At 36.8% G+C, this 25,005-nt stretch overlaps 1 protein-coding gene across 5 annotated transcripts in view; it reads right to left on the bottom strand.

Annotated features, from left to right (window-relative positions):
- b3galt1b (UDP-Gal:betaGlcNAc beta 1,3-galactosyltransferase, polypeptide 1b) overlaps window positions 1-22,481 on the bottom strand; it is a 122,837-nt gene extending 100,356 nt beyond the window's left edge. For 4 of the 5 annotated variants that reach the window (XM_046844804.1, XM_046844805.1, XM_046844802.1 and 1 more), the window contains exon 1: window positions 22,257-22,481. The gene's annotated coding sequence lies outside the window, so the exon portion shown is untranslated. The remainder of the gene's footprint in view (window positions 1-22,256) is intronic. The other variant, XM_046844806.1, reaches the window with a different exon arrangement.
- Between the last annotated feature and the right edge of the window lie 2,524 nt (window positions 22,482-25,005).

The raw sequence follows: 25,005 nt of genomic DNA, 5'->3' as shown, positions 1-25,005 counted from the left end.
AATTAAAAGCACATGTCATTCTGAGCTCCTGAGTTTTCCTCTTCCGCCTGTTTTGTGAATGAGTTTGCTCTGGAGACATATGCAATTCTCTTTATATGCATTTCTAGTCTCTGAAGTCTGAAAAGAATCAAAGTGATGGCACTGCTCATTCTTAATTTAGGTCCGTCTTAGATATGTCTGATTCCACCCAATCTGAAATCCGGTACATGACAGACATAAAAATTAGGACCAAGACCAAAATACTTGTATAAAATGCATCACTTGAAAACAATCTCAAAATTATGTTAAGAGACCAGGAGAAAGCTCTCATTTTCTCTAAGAGATGGTCTTACAGTGAAGAAGGGGGGAAAAAAAAAAAAAACTTCACTTAAGAGCGAGAAAAGTGATGTGTGCTCTTCAAAACACCCGCAAAAAGTTGTGCTAATCTCTCCCACACCCTACAGCCCCCTTTACTCAAATTTAGGGGTACATCACCCTAAACAAGAGCAAAAGGCAAAGCCTGCTATCTTTAACCAAAACTTGTTATTTTACCGTCTTGAGGGAGCAGGATAATTTATCCAACAGTTCAGGAGATGAGAGCAGGATGCCATTCTGTTCAACAAACCATTATTTGTAATATGATTCCAGATCATTTTACCGGTAAAACAAGATCCTTCATAAGCATTAAGTAAAGAGCCACAATGAGAAACTCCTATTTGGCTGCAACAGTTTCATAATTTCTTAAATTTCTTAAATTTGTCCAATTTCTGTTAAAATCTTGCTGAATATCTGCAAACCTTCTCTTTGTACATCACAGTTCCTTAAAATATTTCTTCTCCCTTGTGTCAAAGATCTTTTCTATCATACTTTTCAAAACATTGCATAATATTTAAGGACAATTCTTGAGCGTAGTGTGAAATGGTGCCTCATGAACAAAAGGAGGGTAAGTGCAAAAATAAAGGTTTGCTTATTTGATTTCAAAGCTCCTTTGAGACATTGTGGCTTCTCCCAAAAGAAAGGAGTTGATATTGAAGATTAAAAGCTACGCTTAGAGCAACTAAAACCCCTGGTGGAATCAGGATATCTGTACAGGACAGCTTGGTAGTTGTTCAGATCTCATTTTCACATCACCAATGTGTGATGGGGAGGGGAACACCTGAACTATTATTATTTTTTTTTTCTAGTGGTGAGGAAGTTAAATGGCATAAAGGAATGCAGTTGTGTAAAAAAAAATAAATAAATAAATGTAACTTATCTTTGGTCCTTATATCTTCATGTGGTTAACTACAGGAGCTTAATTTGATGATGTATCTGTGCTCAGACAGGCACAGATTTTTAGCTGAGGCTATAGTTAAAGTTAACAGCGCAGGTGGTACACAATTAAACTGTAAAAGGCAACAAATATGGCCATTTTATGACCAAAAGCAATTATTGCAACACAAGGAGTCAAAAATTTGCATATCTTATTGGACAAGACCTATGCATTCATTTCTTCATGCATATTGATCAAAACGATTTTGGAAAAGTGCCATTGTACAAAAATGTTGAATGCTATCCAAGTATTATATATTATCATATCATATCTGAATGACCCAAAGCCAAAACACACCTAGAACTCCTCATCTATGACTAGTATGCAAAATCAGCAACAATTTTAAATGTTTGAAATGCTAATAAACCTCCAAAAAAGGTACATTTAACACTGTGCTAATTGCCAATAAAGTAAACCATTTGTACAGCATACTTGATTCCTTGGGCAATTGTACAGAACTTCCTTGCTTTAAACTTTTAGTTGTCCAATTCCCAAAAACGACAACATTTTCAGGCTATACAATTACTGCCCTAATGGGTTTGAGAATCCGGTGTTATTTTTTTTTAAATGCATGCTTTATGATCCACCAGAGTGTGCTAAGATAAGTTGACTTCGCTACACTATCCAAACTGCACTTTAACTTTCCACTGCAAATCTGTCAGTAGGTTACAAAGATCCCTAGAGAAGGAAGCACTATGCCCTGATGGGACACATCCTGTCAGAACCACACGCAATCAGTACTGCTCCAGTAGATAGGCATGTCCTATTCACTCTCCTCCACTTAATGCATCTTAGTCAAAAGTAGTCATTTTTTGAGATCCCCACTATAGAGGTTCTCAGACACAGTAATGAGGAATGACTATCCTGAGGAAAAAAATAGCAAGACCTGTAGCATGAAGTGAGAAACCCTTTGAGAATTGTATTGACTTTTGCAAAGGCCATTCGCCCCATCACCCTTTAGCAATCAATGATGCATGCTGTTTGGTCATTCAGATTCGTGGACTTCACTATTGCCAACTGGGAATTGGTAATTGCATCTAAAAGGCACCATAGAAGACGTCCTTCTTGCTAAAGAAACTCAATGTAGCTCACCCACTGCTGGTTCAACTTTGTTGTCACATACTTCAATGCAAACGGTTTCCTCTCTTCTCATTAAAAGAAAAACCACAGCAAGTGATCTGGAAATTACTAGGGACCCCACTAATCTATTTGGGAAGCGACCATTAAGCAGATGATTCACACCAAGACGGCACGTCACAACAGCAGCTTTTTCCAGCATGCTATTAACCTGATCAATAAAAGACAGATTATTCTGACCTCTACCTCATCCACACTCATTCCTATTCCAGTACTCTGTATTTTCTTTACTTTACTCGGTCAACGCTTGCATCGCTATGCAGTGCATTTCTTTAATACATTTTTAACATTTTGGACCACAGGACTATTGTCAGGTGTTTTTAAATGGTCAGAAGCCATTAATTTATTTTCTAGAACAGTAGCTCTGCTAGCAATGTCATCTCTAATTCAAATCACAAATTAATACTGAAGTGCTTTAATATTGTATCCACAGTAATCCTTTTTATAAAAGACCTTCATGGCAGAAACTAAACAAATTAAAAGGATTTTTTTTTATTGCTATTTATTTCTCCAAGACATTTAACAGAAAAACACTTCAGGATGTGCAGTTATTCAAAAAGAACCCAGTTCACTGGCTATTTTCCTGTTTTTATGTTTTGTTCCTTATACAATTCATTAGCATTCCAATTGCAGCATCATGCTGAAGTAAATGCACACCCACTGGCATACATTTATATATCATTTATTATCTATAAATGAACGTGTATTTTTTGTCCTTCATAGAGCTTAATAGTTTTGCTTTGCTCCTTCAGTCATTGTTGATCGATGCACTAGTGATATCTCATTTGTCTTTGCGACTTCGATTGAAACGCCTGGCATGGTGTGACTTCTTATAAATAGGCATAGGCTCTCTCACATACTGTAGCATAGTGACAACAGTTTTTCAGACTTTGTTTCTTTGTTTTACTAACATAATACTATCAATCAATGCAGGTTCATCAATACAGGTAGTCCCTAACTTACAATGGGAAAGTGTTCCGATGACCACATTGTAAGTTGAGAATGAATAGAGAGCAGTATGGGGTTGTATACTGTAATTATTTAATAATTTAAATTAGAACATTAAAAAAAAAAAAGCCCAATTTACACTAGCATACTCCATAAACTCTACAGTAGATATGCATGCAGCACTGGAAACATTTCCCGTGCTAAAACTTTATAAAAAAAAAAAAGTGTATAATTTTGTCGTATCGCTTTAGTCATCGTAAGAGCAAAAAAAAAAAAAAAATTCAAATCAAACCATTTGTATTCACATTGTTATAATTATACATTGAAAACAACTACACTATTACTGTTACAATATCCATAAAAGCAAAGAAAACTAAATGGAAAGAATGGAATACAAGTTGCCATCAGACACAACCAATTGCCATATATTTAGAGAATTTTAAATTAATTTAGACAAATTTAGTGACTGTACTATGATTTAACTATATAACCGACACATGAGACACAATGTCAGCCAATATACAATATAAAAAATTAAATAAGTGATCTAATGAGCCCTATACAAAGCTTTCTGGCTTATCCAATAACCGTGGATGCAGTTGTACAGGACAGACTTTATGGCCAAGGACAGAAGACACAGAGAATTCAGTCTTCACAATGCTTCTAGTTTAGGCAGGGTTTATATTGTTATTTTTGATAAGTTTTTTTTTTTACAGAAAATTTCTAATCTTTATTTACTATACAACATAAACACAGGTAGTTTAAAAATGTGATGCTTTCTCCTGTCCTTTAAATCGTTACAGTTGTGATGCCCCATGAGTATTTAAACCACCAAAATAAACATTATACCCCCAACATACTTCCTGGAATTAACACACACCACACAAACATTTTTTTACCTCGATCATCCTTCCTAGAATTAAGCACACACACACACACACACACACACACACACACACACACACACACACACACACACACACACACACACACACACACACACGGTTTGTGGTGGATGTTGGAAAAATTGTCAGCAAGAAAACCTTACAGATCTTAGAGGAATAAATATAGTACTTTTTTTTTTTTTAAATATAGTGCTTATATATATTTTTGCTTTGCAGCCTGTGCTTCAGAACATCCTATATAGATAAACTTCAGTCTCAAAGTGAGGATTGGCAAAGCTACGAAAGGTTCTTGACTTCACTATTGTGTGTATTAACCCACTCTTGAATAATTTTAGCTCCGTTTATATGGGTAGTCATTCTGAAACAATTCTGTAACAATAGGACCATCGTCAGAAAAGAAGATGCACCATAGGGTGCATATTGTTCCCCTCAATTCCTCTATTTTTGTTGGTATACAATTCTGCAAAGCCAATAGAGTTCAACAAGATGGCTGCCAATTCGTCATATTATGAGTCATCCATCAGATTGCAGCAGATCGGTTGATGTCATCCTCTTTGAGCTCCGTCTTGCAACCATTGTTCCTTTTTGACGTTTGTCCGTGTTTGACATACAAAGTCATGACTTTGTGAATGTTCACCTTGAAACATGACATAATTTTCAATGTGTTTTTGGTCACTGATGTACCCACTATTTGGCCTCTTGGAAACTCTGCTTTAAAATCTCAAAATTCATTTTCAGTCTTTTTTTTTTTTTTTTTTTTTAACACATCCTGTTATTTAGAGGGGGAAAAAAGTTATCTAATGTACATGTGCAGCTCTGCTTATAGTTCTGGTTTAGTGACTTGAAAGTCAAGGTAGTTTTTCCATGTGGTTTTGTTATTTTGTCTGGCTGTGTTTAGGGTTACAACAGTGTCATTGTTGGTCACAGTGCATGATTAGACTGTTACATTTTGGCTAACTTCTAATTTAGCATGTTCGATTGATCTCTCAGTTTATGGCAACAACTTAATCATTTTCCAAATATCTTTCTAAAGTCTAGGAATAAGCAAATTAAGTCAGAAGCAAGAGCGCATTTTACAACTGAGAAATTAATGAAGAATCGATATGGTCAAATCTCTACTCTTCTCTAATCTACTCTGAATTAAAAACTGAAGTAAAGATAGTACAAACGCTCCCCACTTTACGAACATTCACTTTATAAACTTTCGCAGATACGAACAAACCTGTCCTCAAAGTAAAATTTGTCGAAATAATTCTAAACAAAGGAGAGCCGTCGATCGCTACTCGTCAACCATAATTAGTCTACATCAATTAGTCTAAAAATGACAATATAAAAAATAAGAAAAAAAAATTGTAAACAAATGTTCCATATTAGATTAGTGCTAGCTGGTCTCCAAGTTGATTTTTGTATGTTACATAATTGCTAATCTGTACAAACATGATGCAACGTAGTGCATGATTTGTTAAGTTCTTAGTGGCTAGTGAAAATGTAGAATGTTTATTTAAAAATGTAAATGTTATTTGCAGAGATTTATAGAAATAAATCTTTGCATATTGATATTTATCTGTTTCCTACCTTGTTAAATCATTGATCATTATTGGGAGAAATCATTAACATGATCAGTGTTCTTCACATAGATCATCATCATTGCTCAATTTACCTTTATGTTATTATTGATAAATGTTATTTCAGAAGTGTGTCTCAAACTGGTAGCCCTCCACAATAAATCGGTACCCAAAAAATAGCTCTCTGTTTTAAAACGGTTGGTGACCCCTGCTCTACATGATGCGCACTGGACTTTTTTATAAAATGTTATTACTTAATACAAAATATTGTATACAGTATTTCAATTTGTTTTAGTGTATTTTATTGTTTATTTGATCGTATTCATAGCTCTTATTTATAGGAGATATTCGTAGTCAATAACGAACACTAACAACTTACGAACAAATTCATGCTACAAAAGGTGGTTCGGAACGTAACTCATTCGTAAGGTCTGTATATAGTAAATCCAAGTAGTCATCGAGGCGCTACTGGGCCAATCTAATTAGTGAACCATAACTAGCTGCTGTATAATGCTAAAGAGAAAGTATACCAAAAGGCATGCTGTGTGTACAATTACCACATTAAATTTGGCTGGGTTCCTCACAATTTTCTTTTACTTAAATCACAATATAGATCTGTGTCAAATGCAGTCCATGTTAAATGCATCTTCAATTATTAAAAATGTTTACTCTCAATCATGTACAGAAATATAGAGCTCAATCTGAAGATGATCTACAAGCATAATCAACATCAAAGTTTAAATAAATCCCTTCTTTGAAACCGGTCCAGTACCATGTGTTTGGCCTGATGCCTGTAAATGATCCGGTCTTAAAAAACTAAGGCCTGATCTCCTTTTAGACTCCACTGCAAATAAATCCTTTTCCCAACAGAAGCTGCCTATCAGCACAAAATGACAAGAAAACTGGTTCTTAGGGTGTATTCTCTAGAGTTTGGTGTAATTGCTAATGTCTGCTTAAGAACATTCCCTGGGTGGTTTCAGGACTTTGTGAGTTATTGCATTTATACTAAGAGTGCTCGGGCTCTTGCCACTAATAAATTACAGTGCTCAATATCAGCGCGGCAAAGTGTCAGTTATGAAGACCGAACCTGGCACGGAATTTGTTTTCCATCTCGTAACCAGCCTGCCTCTTGCATCTCCAAGAACATTGATTGTGCCTTTCCCCTCTGATGAGATATTGGAGCACGGGAAACAGCCAATAAGTGAATAAAATAAAACCAGCGCTTGAGAGGCAGGCAGAATTCGGATCACTTTAGGGTCATTTCATCTGCAGCCCTCCTGCTGGTGTGCTGTGCAGCGAAACAATGCTGTTTTGACCTTAATCAATGCCAGTTTATTATTTCGCTCAGTGTATTTATAGTGAATGACTAGAAACAAAAAAAAATTAATTGATGTGGTTCAACTGACAAATAAAGCAATGCTTTTAAAAAGCATTAGTAGTACAAGTAATAATAACTGTACAGGTTATCAGTATTGGCAATGCTGGATATTACTTAGACATGTCAGGGATGCTAATACTAGCAATAATTTTGTTTTGTTTTACACTGCACATGTAAAGTGTGATTATTTATGAAACCTAAGCAAATGTGTCACAACTAGGTCAACAGATTGTTCTGCCAGCCAATTAATCTGGCCGATTTTTAAAATTTATCAATTTGTTTCGGGATCAGCCGATTGTGCTGTAAATTAGGAAGATCATAAGGAAGGTGTACCCTCTTTTAAAATAAATAAATAAATAAATAAATAAATAAATAAAATAACACCAAAAGTTTAAAGCCCACCCAACACTGCCTGCCGGCCGACCGTTAGCTTGCCGTTTCCAAGGGCTTAAAGTTCTAATCTAGAGTGGCAACTACTAATCGATTAAACCTAAAATAATTGATTATAAAATTCATTGTCAACAAATGCCATTATCGATTAGTTGGGCTGATCAAGTTTCAGTTTAAAGACAGGATAACTCAGCCGCTTGCGAAAATGGCAGTACAGGGTCAACCGGCAGTATTAACAAGTGTGCGTCCCAAGTCATCCAAGGCAACGGGGCATCATACATTAAACGCAAGGCATAGTAACATTTTATATTAAACACAACACAGAAAGCTGTACCTGCAAGTTATGCAAAGTGGAACTTGTGTGGCATGGAAGTACCACAGTGATTCACAAGCACCGAAAAAGCGAAACATCAGCACGCCAAGTAAAAACTTTAATCCTCATCATGTAAAAATGGTGTTGTTTAATGAAGTGCTATTGTGTAAACTGTTTGTAACTTCTGGACAGTCGCAGTGGATCTGTTCTGTCGTGACTCGCGAGCATCAGGTTGCGCAATCAGTTCGCTCACGACATAGTGACGGATTCAATTAAAACTGTGCAAACACTAAATCTAAAAACAGCAAATAACAGCAGCAGTAAATGATCACATTTTAGGTCACTGTTGTGGTTATCAGCGAATGATTATGCATTTATACTCCAATGTATATATTTTCCATTTTTTTCAATCAGGCCTGTTAGCATCGCCTGTGTTTCTCTGTTCCATTCTCTTTTTATAGCATTTGTCTTCTACAACAGTAACTTCGGTTTTCAAACATGCTTTACTACATTCAAATGCTTGTTTTTAGTGTTTGTGTATTTTATTTATGTATATATCATTTATTATAGAAAACTATTTAATTTTAAGCTTCTATCTTCACAAATGAACAAAATATCTATTTGTTTAAACAACAATTGTCAAAACAATTTTGTATTATATTTTATATAGATTTTCAAGCATGGTTGTCAACTTGCCATCAAAATACAATATAAATGTTGATTTATACAAACTGCTTCACCTTGCATACTCAAATGCTGTTTTCTTTTTCTGTTTGTTTTTTTACAGAAAGAAAAAACCCAGCATGAGTGAATTTGTTGAAGGAGAAATCCCCAATGCACTCATCAACAAGCAGCCACTATAAGCTTTAAAATGTCTAAATTAAAGATAATTAATCTTTAAGTGGCACTTGTATACATAAAAACACTGAATTAGGGTTTTATATAGTTATAATAAGCAAAACATCAAACTAAAGAATTTATGTATCTGAATAATCAAAGAAGAAACTAAATGACCAATTAATCATTTATCAAAAGAATCGTTAGTTGCAGCACTTTTCTAATCCTTTGCTTTTAATCTAGCCTTATATTTAATTGGTTAAATATGAGAAAGAATAAGAATAACATGGAGAGAAAATGAGAATAACGTTTTAAAACTATCATTATCGAGCCTCCAACCTGCTGTAGTTTAAGCTACAGGTAGACTCTGGTATTAAAACCTGCTAACCAGTGCACTGATTGAAGAGGCTTAAAAACCATGAAGATGGACTGGACTATAACTTAGTTTGCAACAATGGCTTAGGGCTGCACTTTCCACAGAGTTTTGTACTCGCTGATCTATAATGAATGGACATTGTGTTACTCAGATGAGGATGGGTTCCCTTTGGAGACAGGGTTCTTTCTAGAACCAGGGTGTTTTTGCTTGCCAATAGCCTGCTCATTAGGGATAAAGTTTACTGAGAAATATTTGAAACTTTTATATTTATAATTTATTTCTATAAAGCCTTATAGGCACTTCCTTTTAAGCAAGTCAGCATGATTATATGAGGTTATAATCAGGTTATACAATTTTATCTGCAGGTCTAACACAATAAGACCAAATTTGTTTGTTTATTTATTTATCTATTAAGTTTTACTTATCTACAGAAGCCTATAGACATAGATATTCATTTGGAGATGTGCCCAGGTATACTTACAGTGTAATGTTCATGTACGTTTCTTCCTTTAAACTCATTTTATTTATTATATTCTATAAAAAAACAAACAAAAAACCCAGCAGGCTTCCCTTGAGAAAGGGAACAGAGCTGGTAAAACTCTTCTCTATTAGAGTTTAATAATACTTTAAGAGTTAGGTTGCTAGCAAACTACCAGCTCTAAATAAGCTGACATTTGTATTTTGATATTGCCATTACAGCAACTTCTCTGACCAGAGTGCTAATATTAGAGTCATCTTGTTTTCCATGCACATAATCTCTACAGCAGTGCATATGATAATGACAGACCTCCACCCACTGAAATTATGGTCCACTAGAATACAGTAATTCTGCTTACAAAACAGTAACATGGACTGATTTAATGATCACTGACATGTTAAATCACGATTTCCTATATCCGAAGTGTATAACATGTCCCATTTTCCAATTAGCGACTCACAGTAAATCACTTGTGACATTTTTCAAGCAGCACAATGCACCTAATAGATATTTGAATCGATATAAGCTTTTGGATGCCAATCGTACAAGGCAGCATGGTGGATGTTTTTATACTGTCTTATACTATTTAGACAGACATGCGCTTGAATGATTAGTGAAGAGCTATAAACAGCTCACTTTACTCTTTAACGCTAATCCACATATCTAGATGGAACCACTGATACATTTATATATTTTTTTTCAACTAATGTAGAACAAGTTTATTTTGAATTTCAACCAAATAATAATCACGGCTGAAACGTTTAAGAATTCAGTTTGAATTCCTATACTAGAAAAACTCTGCTCTCCAGTCAGCATGCTTAATAGAATTATAGCCAGAATGTATGGCTTTTTTTTGTATGGAAGTTTGAATCACACATCTTGAAAAGGCTCAACATGCCAGAAGTGACCCCGCAAAAATTTGATAAAAGTAAATGCACACCGCCAGTAGATGCAGGAGCATCGCTAAGAAGTAAACTGTACATGCTTGGACATTCGATATGTGCACATAGTTTAGACTAGATGCATTGGTTCTGTTCTAGATCACGTCACTCCAGTTTCCTGCGTTAACAAAAATCTTGGCGTGGCGTATGCAAGCGGTAAATGATGTGGGATCACAGCTTGTTTGAATATCAGATTTCCTTCCGATTGCACACAATTCTAAAACTTTCAAAACCAGAACAAAAATCATTTACAAAGACTATAATTTACTGAACTGCTTTTCTCCTACTGTTCATTTCTCAGGTCTTTTATACCATAAACTGCTGCATTACAAATGGTTTTATATGCATTTACACATTTGATCACCGCACCTGAGGTTTAGGCTCAAACTAAAGGATGAAGGACTTGCGATCACAAATACAGGGAGTGCAGAATTATTAGGCAAGTTGTATTTTTGAGGATTAATTTTATTTGAGGATTTAATTTGAACAACAACCATGTTCTCAATGAACACAAAAAACTCATTAATATCAAAGCTGAATATTTTTGGAAGTAGTTTTTAGTTTTAGCTATTTTAGGGGGATATCTATATTATTAGGCAACTTAACAAAAAACAAATTCATACCCATTTCAATTATTTATTTTTACCAGTGAAACCAATATAACATCTCAACATTCACAAATATACATGTCTGACATTCAAAAACCAAACAAAAACAAATCAGTGACCAATATAGCCACCTTTCTTTGCAAGGACACTCAAAAGCCTGCCATCCATGGATTCTGTCAGTGTTTTGATCTGTTCACCATCAACATTGCGTGCAGCAGCAACCACAGCCTCCCAGACACTGTTCAGAGAGGTGTACTGTTTTCCCTCCTTGTAAATCGCACATTTGATGATGGACCACAGGTTCTCAATGGGGTTCAGATCAGGTGAACAAGGAGGCCATATCATTAGATTTTCTTCTTTTATACCCTTTCTTGCCAGCCACGCTGTGGAGTACTTGGACGTGTGTGATGGAGCATTGTCCTGCATGAAAATCATGTTTTTCTTGAAGGATGCAGACTTCTTCCTGTACCACTGCTTGAAGAAGGTGTCTTCCAGAAACTGGCAGTAGGACTGGGAGTTCAGCTTGACTCCATCCTCAACCCGAAAAGGCCCCACAAGCTCATCTTTGATGATACCAGCCCAAACCAGTACTCCACCTCCACCTTGCTGGCGTCTGAGTCGGACTGGAGCTCTCTGCCCTTTACCAATCCAGCCACGGGCCCATCCATCTGGCCCATCAAGACTCACTCTCATTTCATCAGTCCATAAAACCTTAGAAAAATCAGTCTTGAGATATTTCTTGGCCCAGTCTTGACGTTTCAGCTTGTGTGTCTTGTTCAGTGGTGGTCGACTTTCTGCCTTTCTTACCTTGGCCATGTCTCTGAGTATTGCACACCTTGTGCTTTTGGGCACTCAGTGATGTTGCAGCTCTGAAATATGGCCAAACTGGTGGCAAGTGGCATCTTGGCAGCTGCACGCTTGACTTTTCTCAGTTCACGGGCAGTTATTTTGCGCCTTGGTTTTTCCACACGCTTCTTGCGACCCTGTCGACTATTTTGAATGAAACGCTTGATTGTTCGATGATCACGCTTCAGAAGCTTGGCTATTTTAAGACTGCTGCATCCCTCTGCAATATATCTCACTATTTTTGACTTTTCTGAGCCTGTCAAGTCCTTCTTTTGACCCATTTTGCCAAAGGAAAGGAAGTTGCCTAATAATTATGCACACCTGATATAGGGTGTTGATGTCATTAGACCACACCCCTTCTCATTACAGAGATGCACATCACCTAATATGCTTAATTGGTAGTAGGCTTTCCAGCCTATACAGCTTGGAGTAAGACAACATGCATAACGAGGATGATGTGGTCAAAATACTCATTTGCCTAATAATTCTGCACTCCCTGTATAGTGATTACTCATGTTTTCCAAACATGCACACACACACACACACACACACACACACACACACAATTAAACCTCAAGCCAAGCAACATTATCAGCAACATAAAATTTATTTAGAAAGTGTTATGAAAAAAGTTGTATAACCAGGTTAGGATTGATGACCCTGAGCTCTGTACCCATGTAAGAACAGGGCTAATATAATTTAATCTTTTCTTTATTACATAACCATCAACTATTCAAACTATTATGACAGGATTATGAGATCAGCGCTTCAGTGTTATTAATCTGATTTACGTTTTTTTTTTTAAAGCACAATTGCATTTCTACTATGCTTTTGATGCCTCAAAGGCAACACGATTGGCCAGATTTCAACTCGTGTCACAGAAAGGAAAAATAAGTCCCTCTTCACATTTAATGTATCATGCTACTAAATCACAGACAGAAGAAAGACTATGGTCTGGCAGGATGCTTTCACCTGCAGCTGTATTTAGGGGTTTGATCACAGGCACCATTTTCCTCTTGATACACTACAGTGACACAGAACCACAGCTCTGTTCTTGGCTCTCTGAAAGATGATTTTAGATAAACTCCCCCTCCATAAGCTCAAAGAGATCCATGGCACACAGTGTAATATTTAACAGCACGTACACATGAACAGGCTGCATACCCAACTTTTCTCAACCCTGCTGAGCCTGGAGCTCTGTACGCTCCTTCTCTGTGGATTTGGAATAATCACAGCATGGTTGATTCCATCTGGGTGCAAGTGCCCCCCACACACACACACACACACACACACACACACACACACACACACACACACACACACACACACACACACACACACACACACACCCCTTTGAACTCTTTGCACGACCCATAACATTGCTATATAAATTATAATATAGCTAATTAAGCTATGCCTATACCATAAATCTAAACTTAACCAGTTTTTTATTGAAAAAATTTTTTTTCTTGCATATACCTGGTACATACTCCCACAAGGTTAAACTTCTCAGGCATTCCTTTCATTGTAGAGCCATTTGGTTTCTGAGAAATGTCTTCTAGACCAAGGTATAAAAACCTGCCCCCAAACCTGCATGCACACATACAATTCCAGCAGCATGACAGGCATTTTTTATGACAGGCAGCCAGAAGCCATACTATCACAGAGTTGATGGCACCAGGAGTGAAGATGAAAGCTGCAACCATGCACATAAAAGGCATCTGTATCCAACTTTTGGTTTCTTCTACAACAAATTTAATAAAGAAAGATTTTATTACCAGAAAGGTGAGTGATGGCAGCTATGGAATACAGTCTGAGCCTACCTTTCCATACACAGCAGCTCAGATAAGTCATGCAGACTGTATACTTTATCCACTCTGTACAATATAAACTGTCTCGACACTCTTGGCTGCTTGTTTTTCATGTTACAGTCCAGAGAACATCAGACTGAAAACCACATAAGTAAAGCTTCAATATTAGGCAAACCTCCGGGCTGGATCTAAGGCATCCTGCACTCGAACTAACATTCCACACATGGCGGTTGTCCCAGCCATGTAATGTTATTGACATGGCTTTCAGCAATGTAGGCACCTAAGCTGAATTGCTCGACTGAATATCAATTTACATAAATAGCCATGTAATCCTTTGCAGTGAGATTAAACAGAAAAAAGTGGGGTTTTTTATTTTATTTATGATTTATCAATAAATAAATCAATAACAAATTGAGTGTGATACTGCAATAGAAAAGGCTTTCACACATTGATATCCACTGTGGATTTTAGTGCGAGTTAGTGATAGTTAAGGGCATCTGAATTGCTCAGATGCAATTTACACTAGCCACCAGTCTCTGAATCACTTCACCAAGAGGTGCAGAATTCTACAATGGCCATGCTAGTGAGCTCAGTGAATAAAATGTAGCCTTTCAATAAAACACAATTATTACCCTCAATCCAGAAAAGTACCTGTATGCTCAGAGTGATGCATAAAGAGCCCCTTAAGCTTAGGAGCATAACCTGCACTCCCCAAAGAGGAAAAACATTTAATCATTAAATTTTTTTTAATAAAATGTACAACATTCTTCATATTAGTTCTATAGCTAACCGCTCAAAACATCTTAACAGGTAAAGGATTGAGCCAGGGCACACACATTTGATGTAGCTTCTCATCTATTTACACATAATTAGGACCAGATTTTAAATACCTGAACGATGATCATTATCTACTGCCCTTTGTTTAACACCCGCCAGAAGTTCTCCCACATGAATACCTTTTACCAGAGACAACACGCTAAACACATAATGAATGCCGGAACCTTAATGAGCACATTTATCCAGAACAAAGATTTCAAAACCCAAGAGTCAAACAAAGTACCCTGATTATTGGGCTATGAAATGACAAATATCCTAAAAGTAGGAGAATTAATTCTCTCTCTCTCTCTCTCTCTCTCTCTCTCTCTCTCTCTCTCTCTCTCTCTCTCTCTCTCTCTCTCTCTCTCTCTCTCTCTCTCTCTCTCTCTCTCTCTCTCTCTCTCTCTCTCTCTCTCTCTCTCTCTCTCTCTCTTAACAATAGATGCAAGTCCTCCCGTGTGATTGTTTAAAATGAATCCGCAAACAGGAAATGTAAAACATTAGCACAGGAAGTGCCCACTTGATCTTTGGCACGGTGAGATTTAATTTTTAAAACCATTCCTTGCTTGATGCTGGAATTAATTTCACATGTCGATATTACCAGCATGCTCTTAGTGACTTCATGGTGTGTCAGAATGTCACTGAAAAATCAATTAATGCTGGCTTTTATGAAAGCCCCCACCAAGATTAAGCTTTTCTAAATAAAGAAGTCAAAACCAGACTCTAAAAGGCTCAAAAGTATAATTAAAAACAGTGAAAAGCCCCTCCCCACCCCAAACCTGTATATATGTGCATAAGTTCACATATCTGTGTGACTAACAAAACATGTCTAAAAGTAAATACACCATTTATAAAAAAAAAAAAAATAAGTAAAAAAAAAGTAAATAAGTAAAAATAGTAATAATAATCCATACAGAAATGACATTACTTCCTCATGGCCATAAAAAGTGTAGAGCTGAACAGCAAAATTATATAAATCACTCGAGATAGAACCACCTGCAAAGATAACTCAAGGGCTCTACTCTGAGGAGCAAACTTACTGAATTTCCTAGGGAAAAAATTAAAGAAAAGAATACAACCTTTACCAAGGGGAAAAAAATAAAATAATAATAAAAAAAATAAAAATAAAAAAATAAAAAAAACTTCAACTGCCTAAGTTACAAAAGCTTCAGCGAAAATTTGGTTTCAACAATGCTTGTGGAAAAGGGAGTGCAAGTATTACCATTACTTTTTTTTTTTTTACAGTTACACAAAGTGTAATTCAATGTAAAAAGAAAAGATGATTATATCTTTCGGCTTCTCCCATTAGAAGTCGCCACAGCGGATAATTCGTCTCTATACCCCCCGTCCTCTACATCTGCCTCTTTCAACCCAACTACCTGCATGTCTTCCCTCACCACATCCATAAACCTCCTCTTTGGTCTTCCTCTTTTCCTCCTTCCGGGCGGCTCCATCCTCAGCATTCTCCTACCGATATACCCCATGATCCTTCTCTGCACATGTCCAAACCATCTCAATCTCACCTCCCTCACCTTGTGTCTAACATGCGCTGTCCCTCTAATAAACTAATTTCTTATCCTGTCCATCGTCGTCACTCCCAACGAAAACCTCAACATCTTCAGCTCTGCTACCTCCAGCTCCACCTCCTGTCTTACTCAATGCCACTGTCTCTAAACATACAACATCGCAGGTCTCACCACAGTCCTATAAACTTTCCATTTCACTCTCACAGATACCCTTCTATCAAAAATTACTATTGCCACTCTTCTCCACCCACTCCACCCTGCCTGCACTCTTTTTTTCGCTTCTCTAACACACTCTCCATTACTTTTCGCTGTTGACCCCAGATACCTAAACTCCTCCACCTCTTCTCCCTGCAACCGCACCACTCCACTACCTTCCCTCTTATTCACACACACTTATTCTTACTCCTACTTTCATTCCCCTTCTCTCCAGCATGTACCTCCACCTCTCCAGGCTCTTCTCAACCTGCTCCCTAATCTTACCACAAATCACAATATCATCTGCAAACATCTTAGTCCAGAGAGACTCCTGTCTGACCTTGTCCATCAACCTGTCCATCACCACTGCAAACAGGAAATGGCTCAGAGCCAATCCTTGATGCAGTCCAACCTCCACCTTGAACCAGTCTGTCGTTCCTACTGCAAACTTCACTGCTGTCACACAGTGAAAAAACACAGTGAAAAAAATTATAAACAAAACACTTGTTTTTGCCCCATTTTCCATGAGCTGAACTTAAAGATCTAAGATTTGTGTACACAAAAGGCCTATTTCTCTCAAATATTGTTCACAAATCTGTCTAAATCTGTGTTAGTGAGCACTTCTTTGCCAAGATCATCCATCCACCTCACAGGTGTGGCATATCAAGATGCTGATTAGACAGCATGATTATTGCACATGTGTCTTAGGCTGGCTACAATAAAAGACCACCGTAAAATGTGCAGTTTTATCACAGCACAATGCCACAGATGTCGCAAGTTTAGAGGCAGCGTGCAATTGGCATGATGACTGCAGGAATGTCCACCAGAGCTGTTGCCTGCAAATTGAATGTTTATTTCTCTCCCATCAGCCGTCTCCAAAGGCATTTCAGAGAATTTGGCAGTACATCCAAACGGCCTCACAACCGCAGACCACATGTAACCACACCAGCCCAGGACCTCCACATCCAGCATCTTCACCTCCAAGAGTGTCTGAGACCAGCCACCCGGACTGCAACAATCGATTTGCATAACCAAAGAATTTCTGCTCAAACTGTCAGAAACCGTCTCTGGGAAGCTCATCTGCATTCTCGTCTTCCTCATACGACTGCGTGTTCCAGTTCCTGCCAATATCGAGCAACTTCGCACAGCCATTGAAGAGAAGTGGACCAACATCCTGCAGGCCACAATCAACAACCTGATCAACTCTGTTGCACTGCATGAGGCAAACCAGATACTGACTGGTTTTCAGATTTGTGAACAATATTTAAGAGAAATATGCCTTTTGTGTACATAGAAAAAGTCTAAGATCTTTAAATTCAGCACATAAAATTGGAGGCAAAAACAAGTTTTGAGTTTAGAATTTGTTTAGTGTATATCTCACTCACACACACACACACACACACACACACACACACACACACACACACACACACACACACACACACACACACACACACACGTTTAGCACAGCTTAAACGTGGCTGAAATGTAACTTGCAAAGAAAAGTTTAAGTCACTGTCCAGTTCTCATTCAGACAGTGGTCACCTTTTAACCAGTGCTTAAAGGCTGTTTTTCCCTTTTATACTCCAATGTGTCCAGAACCACATCAATATAGTTTTTACGGAGTGGTATGATCTATCAATTTTGTGATAAATTATGTTGCAAAACCATTTTCAAATATAAGATTAAAAGCCCAAACATAATCTGTATAACGTAAATATGCTTACAACGTAAACATCACAACATTAATTTAATCTGAGACGGTTTATGCTGAAAGTTCAAGTGATTTAAAGTTTAACATTCGCAAAAATCTAAGCTAGGTCATTTTGAGCCAAACAGACCCGTTAAGAGACTGGCACTGTGACAGCAGCTGGTAGATGAGCGCCCAGCTGAAAGTGTAATTGAAACCAACATGTGGCAGGATCAGAGAGAGAGATGGATTACAGATTTTTTTTTGGCTTTTACCCTGATGGATAACGAACCGAAATGTATCTGGGAGACATGGAAGAATATTTTCGGGACAAACCAAATCAACACAAGTAGTAACATTTGTTACTAAAGAAAATAAAAAAATACAGCATAAATAACTATGAAGCCTGTAAACATATCTAGAGCAGCACATTTTATCACATACTGTAGGACTACATAATCTCCCAAACATTCTCTGTTATTCTAAAGCAAGAACACTAAGAATTTATACATTAATCAACAGGCCTGAAAATGTAATACTTAATAATCCATTACATAAATAATGTATATCAAAACTAGTCATTTACTTTGTTGCATGCATTTTAAAATGATAGTAAAATAAGTTAATGCAAATAAAATATATTATGAGTTAAGCCTTATAAATATTTAGAATAACCCAAATAGGCTGTTTTTTTATTATTTTAAATCCACTTCCATATAAAACCCAATGTCAACAGCAACAGAGTGTTTGCAAGACAAGTTAGGGAAGAAAAGAAAAAAGTGTCAGTGTGAAATGAACCAGTGAACAAAGCGTATAAAACACATTTTATAAATATATAATCTTAATGTACAAATATACTGTAAAAAACTTCAAATATCCAAACCTAGTGGCTACAAAAACCCATAAATGCAAATATTTTAAGTATATAGTCCTCTCCAAATATATTGGAATGGCAATGCCTTTTGTTTTGTTTTTATTGTAAAAACAAATTTAAGTTGGAGCGCAAAAGATGAATACGAGACTATAAATCATTACTTCATTTCATTTCATTATATTCATTTCAGATGTGTTAGGAAAACAGAACTTGGCTCCGTTTGATTAAACCAACATTGAGACATGTGACCAGCATTTTTTCCTGTTGCCCAAATGTACTGTTAGATTGTTTTTTTAATAAATAAAACACAAGGACTAGAAAAGGATTGGGAAATTAAGGATCTGCTTGTGATTTAAAACATACAAGCATCAGGAAAGTATGGTGGATGTAGTTTTATGAATTTGGATCAGGTTCATTAATATTTACTGATGATGTAACTCATGATGGTAGCAACAGAAATTTAGAAATATACATAAACATTGCCAATTTGCAGAGAAATACGTCCAATGTAATAAGGAGAAACATCCAGCAGCAAGACAATGACCCAAAACATGCTGACAACTCAACAATGGTCTTAATCAGTAAAAAAACAAAATAGAAGACTGTAGACTGGCTCACTAGACCTTTTGAGCAGAACCAAATGAACAGAATTTTACCTCATGAAAAGGAGACAGGCAAGAGAAACTCCACAAAAACAGCAATTGAAAGAAGCTACAGTACAAGCCTAGAAAACAATAACAAAAAAAAAAAAAACCCACACTGGTTTGAGATCAGTGGGTTGATATCAGTTAAGGCACTCAAGTATATTAAGTGTTATTAATTTCAGGTCTATCTATTTCAATATTTTTGCTCTTTGAAAGGGTCGTTGTTCCAAGTTGTTCAAAACAGCTAGATGGAAATGAAGGCAAAAATTCTCATTACCAACTGACAGCTAAAATATTTGATCATTTTTAAGCTCTTCAGTCACGTTTCATAATTATAAGAATCAACTTTAATTTGTTTTTAAAAAATACAATGGTTTTCCAATGTAAACTAGTTTTTTATATTGTTAATGAAAAGACAGCTGTCAGCGTGTGCTTTTTATTGTCTTGTTGCATAATTTTCACAGTTATCCGGATGTTCTTTTTCTGTGGCTGCTAATCCTGGAGTTTACTTTGCTGTTCAAATAACAACCAGCAGAACAGACTTCTTGATATGACTAGAGAAACACTGCTGTAAACAAGGTGCTATGTACCTATGAAGGGAATTAAAGAGCTCCCCATACCAAAGTTTCAGGTTTCGTTTACCACTGTAATTTGTGCCCTTTGTAGCCAGAGATTATACCTGACATGCATGTGGCATTGCAAGCCATGTTCACATATTTACAAGTGACTGACTAGCTGGGAAAACTAGAGACCAAACATCTGTCTGGCATATTTCCATGTTGAGCCTTAAAATAATTAGAGATTTCATGCCAGGTGTTCCAGGACACATTTGTCTCTGTGCTGCTGAATGGAGTTGTTAAACAGAAGGACTATCTCCGTTTGCTTGTTTGTTTGTCCAACATTATCACAATTAATGATTTATCTTATAAATAAAATTGCATTATTTTATATACATTTACTCATCTAAAATATCCTGAGAACTGGTATGCAAAATAAACTTTCCAGTAGGTTTGAAAGCTACCGGGAACATTTTCAAAATGTAACTACTAATCTGAACAGAAAGAACTGTAAATGTTAATACAACCAAAAATGTGCACGATGCATGAAATCTGCAATGTAAGTGCATGTAAAAGAGCAACACTTGGTGCCATCCTACTCCTGTCAAAATCTCACATGCCGCCAACACTGGGTCAGCGTTTCCACAGAGTTTGCAATCACCTTCGTTGTATTTCCAGCAAGCTTTGTATCCTGCCAGAAGCCAAAAAAGCATCCATCAAAAGTACAAACAATGAGAAGAATTTGTTTTACATTAGTCTTACATACCCGACCAAGAAATAAAATCCCAACTTGAAACAGGACCTCACATGGAGAGATGGGGGTTGTTTTTAAGGACCAGAGTTAATGGCAGTTCAAATGCTTTAATGTTGTATTAAAATATTAATGCAGTAATTATTCTCCTATTTACGAAGTATCCACCTTGCTCCATCTGATAGCAGTGTCATTGTATTATATTCCCTTTCTGGTTACTCCATTCCAAATCAACACCAAGGTTTTTCATTCTGATGAAGAGATCAGACAATTAGACTGCTTGCAAACAAAGCTACTGAAACAGCCAGGCAAATAGACTACACATTGACAGCAGATTTATCAATTTGAGAATGTAGAACAAGCTATGCAATAACAGTCAGGAAGCTTTAGTACAAACAAGTCTGGTGGAATTTCTTCAAATAAAATATAAAAAGCTAGAGACAGATCGATCAAAGTCATGCAGTCTGCGGTGAAATGGCATTGTGTGATGGCATGATATAGACGTGATTAAACTGACTGAAGTGAAAACTCACTGGATGGGTTCAAGTCACTCTTCAGCAACCTGCCAGGATAGTCTCCAAATTCCCCAAAAACAAATGCAATGAAGTAGTCGATGCAGATGCATGTGGATATTATCGAGGCAACTATTTTCCATGCTGAGAAATAAAGACGTGCATTTGCGTGCGATTTTTATGAATGAGGTTCTTCCTATTCCAGTCTGGCTCAAGGTGACTCGCGAGGAAGACAAGACGAATGTGAAAAGTCTGATTTGCACGAGATCATGCGTGAGTGAGCAATTCGTTCGCCACGGTTTCTAACGCAGCACCTTTTCTTACCTCATTCTTGCAGTTCCTTAACGCCGTGCCTGTGGCTACACGAGTGACGCTCAGACGCATGCATGCACGCATGCAATTTATGCACGAGCCACGAAATCGAGCACATGTCACTCCATTATCCCAAAGTTAATACGAGAGAAATAACGTCCGAGCTACAATGTGTCCAGTGTCCTGAGCAACTCTGGGTTTTTTTTTTAACCACATCAGTCAAAGTCCCTACAAAGCAAACTACAGCCTACAGCATGGAGCGCGTGCATTAAGCAAGAAAAACACAAACATTTGGACAAACCAGGGTCATAAACAAACCGCAGAAGAACCAAGCTGAACAAAGCAAAGCAAGGAAAAAGATATGATCATGACCCGACCGAGTCACCGATTCGTCCTCCTCTCCACAGGTATTCATCTTTAAGTCTAAGCTCAAATTACAGCGGGTCATTACCATATTTGAAAAAGCTCAACTGCACAGCATACCTTCACCTGCAGGAAAGTGCGTTCAAGTCATTACAGCGGTTTAAAAAAAAAAAAATCAGAAACCCCATTTACCGGAGAGATCAGGCAAGCGAAGCCGCTCTCTATGGCGCCCTGCGCTCCGTTCGGCATCTCGAAACGACAGACCGCTGCGCGCGAGGAATGCTGATAGCGCGGCGCGCGCGCCTCGCCCTTCACAAGAACCTGAACCAATCGGAGTCGCCTTTCAAGATTTCGCGGCCAATCCGCTGCTCGGAAACCTTAGCTGTTTTGCATAGCAAGGTTGATTGGCGATGTGAAGTAATTCAAAGAAGTATTTTAGAAAAGAACTAGCTTCATTACCAAAGTGTGACATTATACCAAAAAAAGGGAATGAGTTTATAACTAAAGAATTGATTTTATATGTAATTAAAGTTTATTGTACTACAGAAGTAATTACTTTTGTCATTGTGCTATTAATTCATGAAGGGATCGCGCCTAATTGTACCAATGTTTGCTTCTATGCAGGTGAGGTGAAGAGTTCAGAAGAGGGCTTCAGCTTAACCTGCACTAATCTAATTAGGAGACACAGGCAAACCTAACAGTGAGGACATCTGTGACGTCAGCAAGGTCACCACCTTAAAGGAATAGTTGAGCCACAAGTTAACAGTTTCACACTACTTATTACTTGTGTCTAGTGATGTGGTAGGCACTAACTTAGTATTTTTTACTGCTTTACTGTACTTAAAGTATATATTGCAAATATATCTGTAACATATATCTTTGTTTTCTGAAATCTTTACTTTACTGCATTTTAATGCATAATATCTTGCGTGTTACTAAACTTCAATTCAGGAAAACATTTCCAATTCGTTTTAATGAATACATACAGTAAACTGCAGGAGTGGATCACCTGTCATGAGGCCGCAGGTGATCATGACATTTTTGAAAAAAGAAAATGGTGTGAAGGAGAAGGGGACATTTGCAGTTGAATAAATTATTAAAATAAAGTTCTCATAGATCACTAATTTTACTTTTGATACTAGCAATTGCTTCTTTTTTTTATTTTTTTTTTTTACTCAAGTTGAAATATAAAATGAGTATTTTACTCCAATAATATTTTGAATTATATTTTTAAGATTTTGACTGACTTTTTTTCAAGTACACAAATGTTGTACTTCATCCTGCTTGACTTGTTTAGCCTCAGACCACCACAAGGACAAAACATATCAGATGTTAGTAAAAGGCACAGCGTTGGAGTTCCCAGTGCTCGAAGTCCAAAACCCCACATCCTCATCAAGAAGACTGGTAATGACTTTTTGTCAGAGAAATAGTGAAGCTAAAGGGCGAAACCACCCATCAGTGGATTTACCTTAGCTACAGAAACACAATAAAAGTAACTGTATTTATCTCAAAATCACCAAAAACAGAGAGATGGAAGTATGCTTTGTGTATATCCCTGTGAGATGTAGTGGATTAAGTCAAGCAAACCATAATAGTTCTGCACCCTTACAGCTTCACTGTCCTTGGTTTTGATCCTAAACTCAGGCTACTGTCTGTTTTTATTGTCTTTAGATGTTCTCCCATGTCTATGTGGATTCAATCCTTGCGAATGTGCTGTTAACTGTTCACAGTCACGCTTAATATAAAGTGAAACAGAATACATTTTGAGGAGAATTCTATAATAACATAAGCTGCCTGATTGTGTCTTTAATAACTTCAGTCCAATTAGCTGTGACTGGAATTAACATAGTAGTTAGTCCTGTTTCTTTTTTATTTAAAGTATAAGAAACAAGTATATTACATGACTGTTTTTGGTGAATAATTATCTGTAATAATGTTGCACACGATTGTAAGTCTTGAGTGGAAACTGCATTGTATTCTACCTACTATCATAAAAAAATATGATTTAGGAAACTTTATCCTGATTTTCTAATCATTTCCTACAATTAATTCCTGTGGTTTAATTGGAGCTTTGAATAGAACTAATTAAGCAAAATTAAAAATTTTCCCCAAAAGGCGACAGCTAGAACTGTTGTCACCAAGCAATCTAACAAAGACATGTTTTCATACAATCTTGGGTCTATGTGATAACCAACTCTGTGTACTCCAACCTGACAGCCACTTAATGAAAGATGGGTTTTGGCTCAGACTGTGCTCTTGGAGGGCTTATGAAAGAATAAAGACAGTTCATATGGTCTCGAAATGGAAGATTATTGAACATGAACTGTACTCAGAAAGAAACGATTGAATTGTAAGCAAATGCAACAAAAAGTTGAAATCAAAATGGATAGGGTTCTATTACACCGGCTGATTATTCCTAAAATCCGAATGAACTTAGCCTCTATGGAGACATCATCAATTTCAATTGAACACAATATGAAATGTGAACAATTAAAAGAGGTTTCTACAAAAGACTACAAATAAGCTGAAATTCTTAGTAAAATATTATGTACATTTATGTTATATGTATTATATGTACATTTAAAATCTGGGAGATGCTATTTTGGTACAGTGAGTGTTGCTGCTCCCTCCCGGTTCCAAGTTCTTGGGTCCAATTCTGAGCTTGGATTACTATGTGTGCAGAGTTTAAAATGTTCTTCCTGTGTCTTCATGGGTTTCTAAGGTTTCTGGTTTTCTTCCTAAGTGGACTGGCAATGCCAAATTTCCCATATGTCTGAATTAGTTGGTAAAAAGTGTGTGCCTAGGAAGCGTGTGAGTGAGCTTCATCATGGCATCTACACAATAGTGTTCTTAGGATAAAGTTCTTTTTAAAGATGAATGAACAGATGAAAATATCTTATTAATAAAAACAATACAAATAAATTAATAAACAACATAGGCA

This window comes from Silurus meridionalis, chromosome 3, assembly GCF_014805685.1.
Source record: "Silurus meridionalis isolate SWU-2019-XX chromosome 3, ASM1480568v1, whole genome shotgun sequence".
Taxonomy (NCBI): domain Eukaryota; kingdom Metazoa; phylum Chordata; class Actinopteri; order Siluriformes; family Siluridae; genus Silurus; species Silurus meridionalis.
Note: the sequence above shows the minus strand (reverse complement) of the source record. Positions and strands in the feature narration are given on the sequence as shown.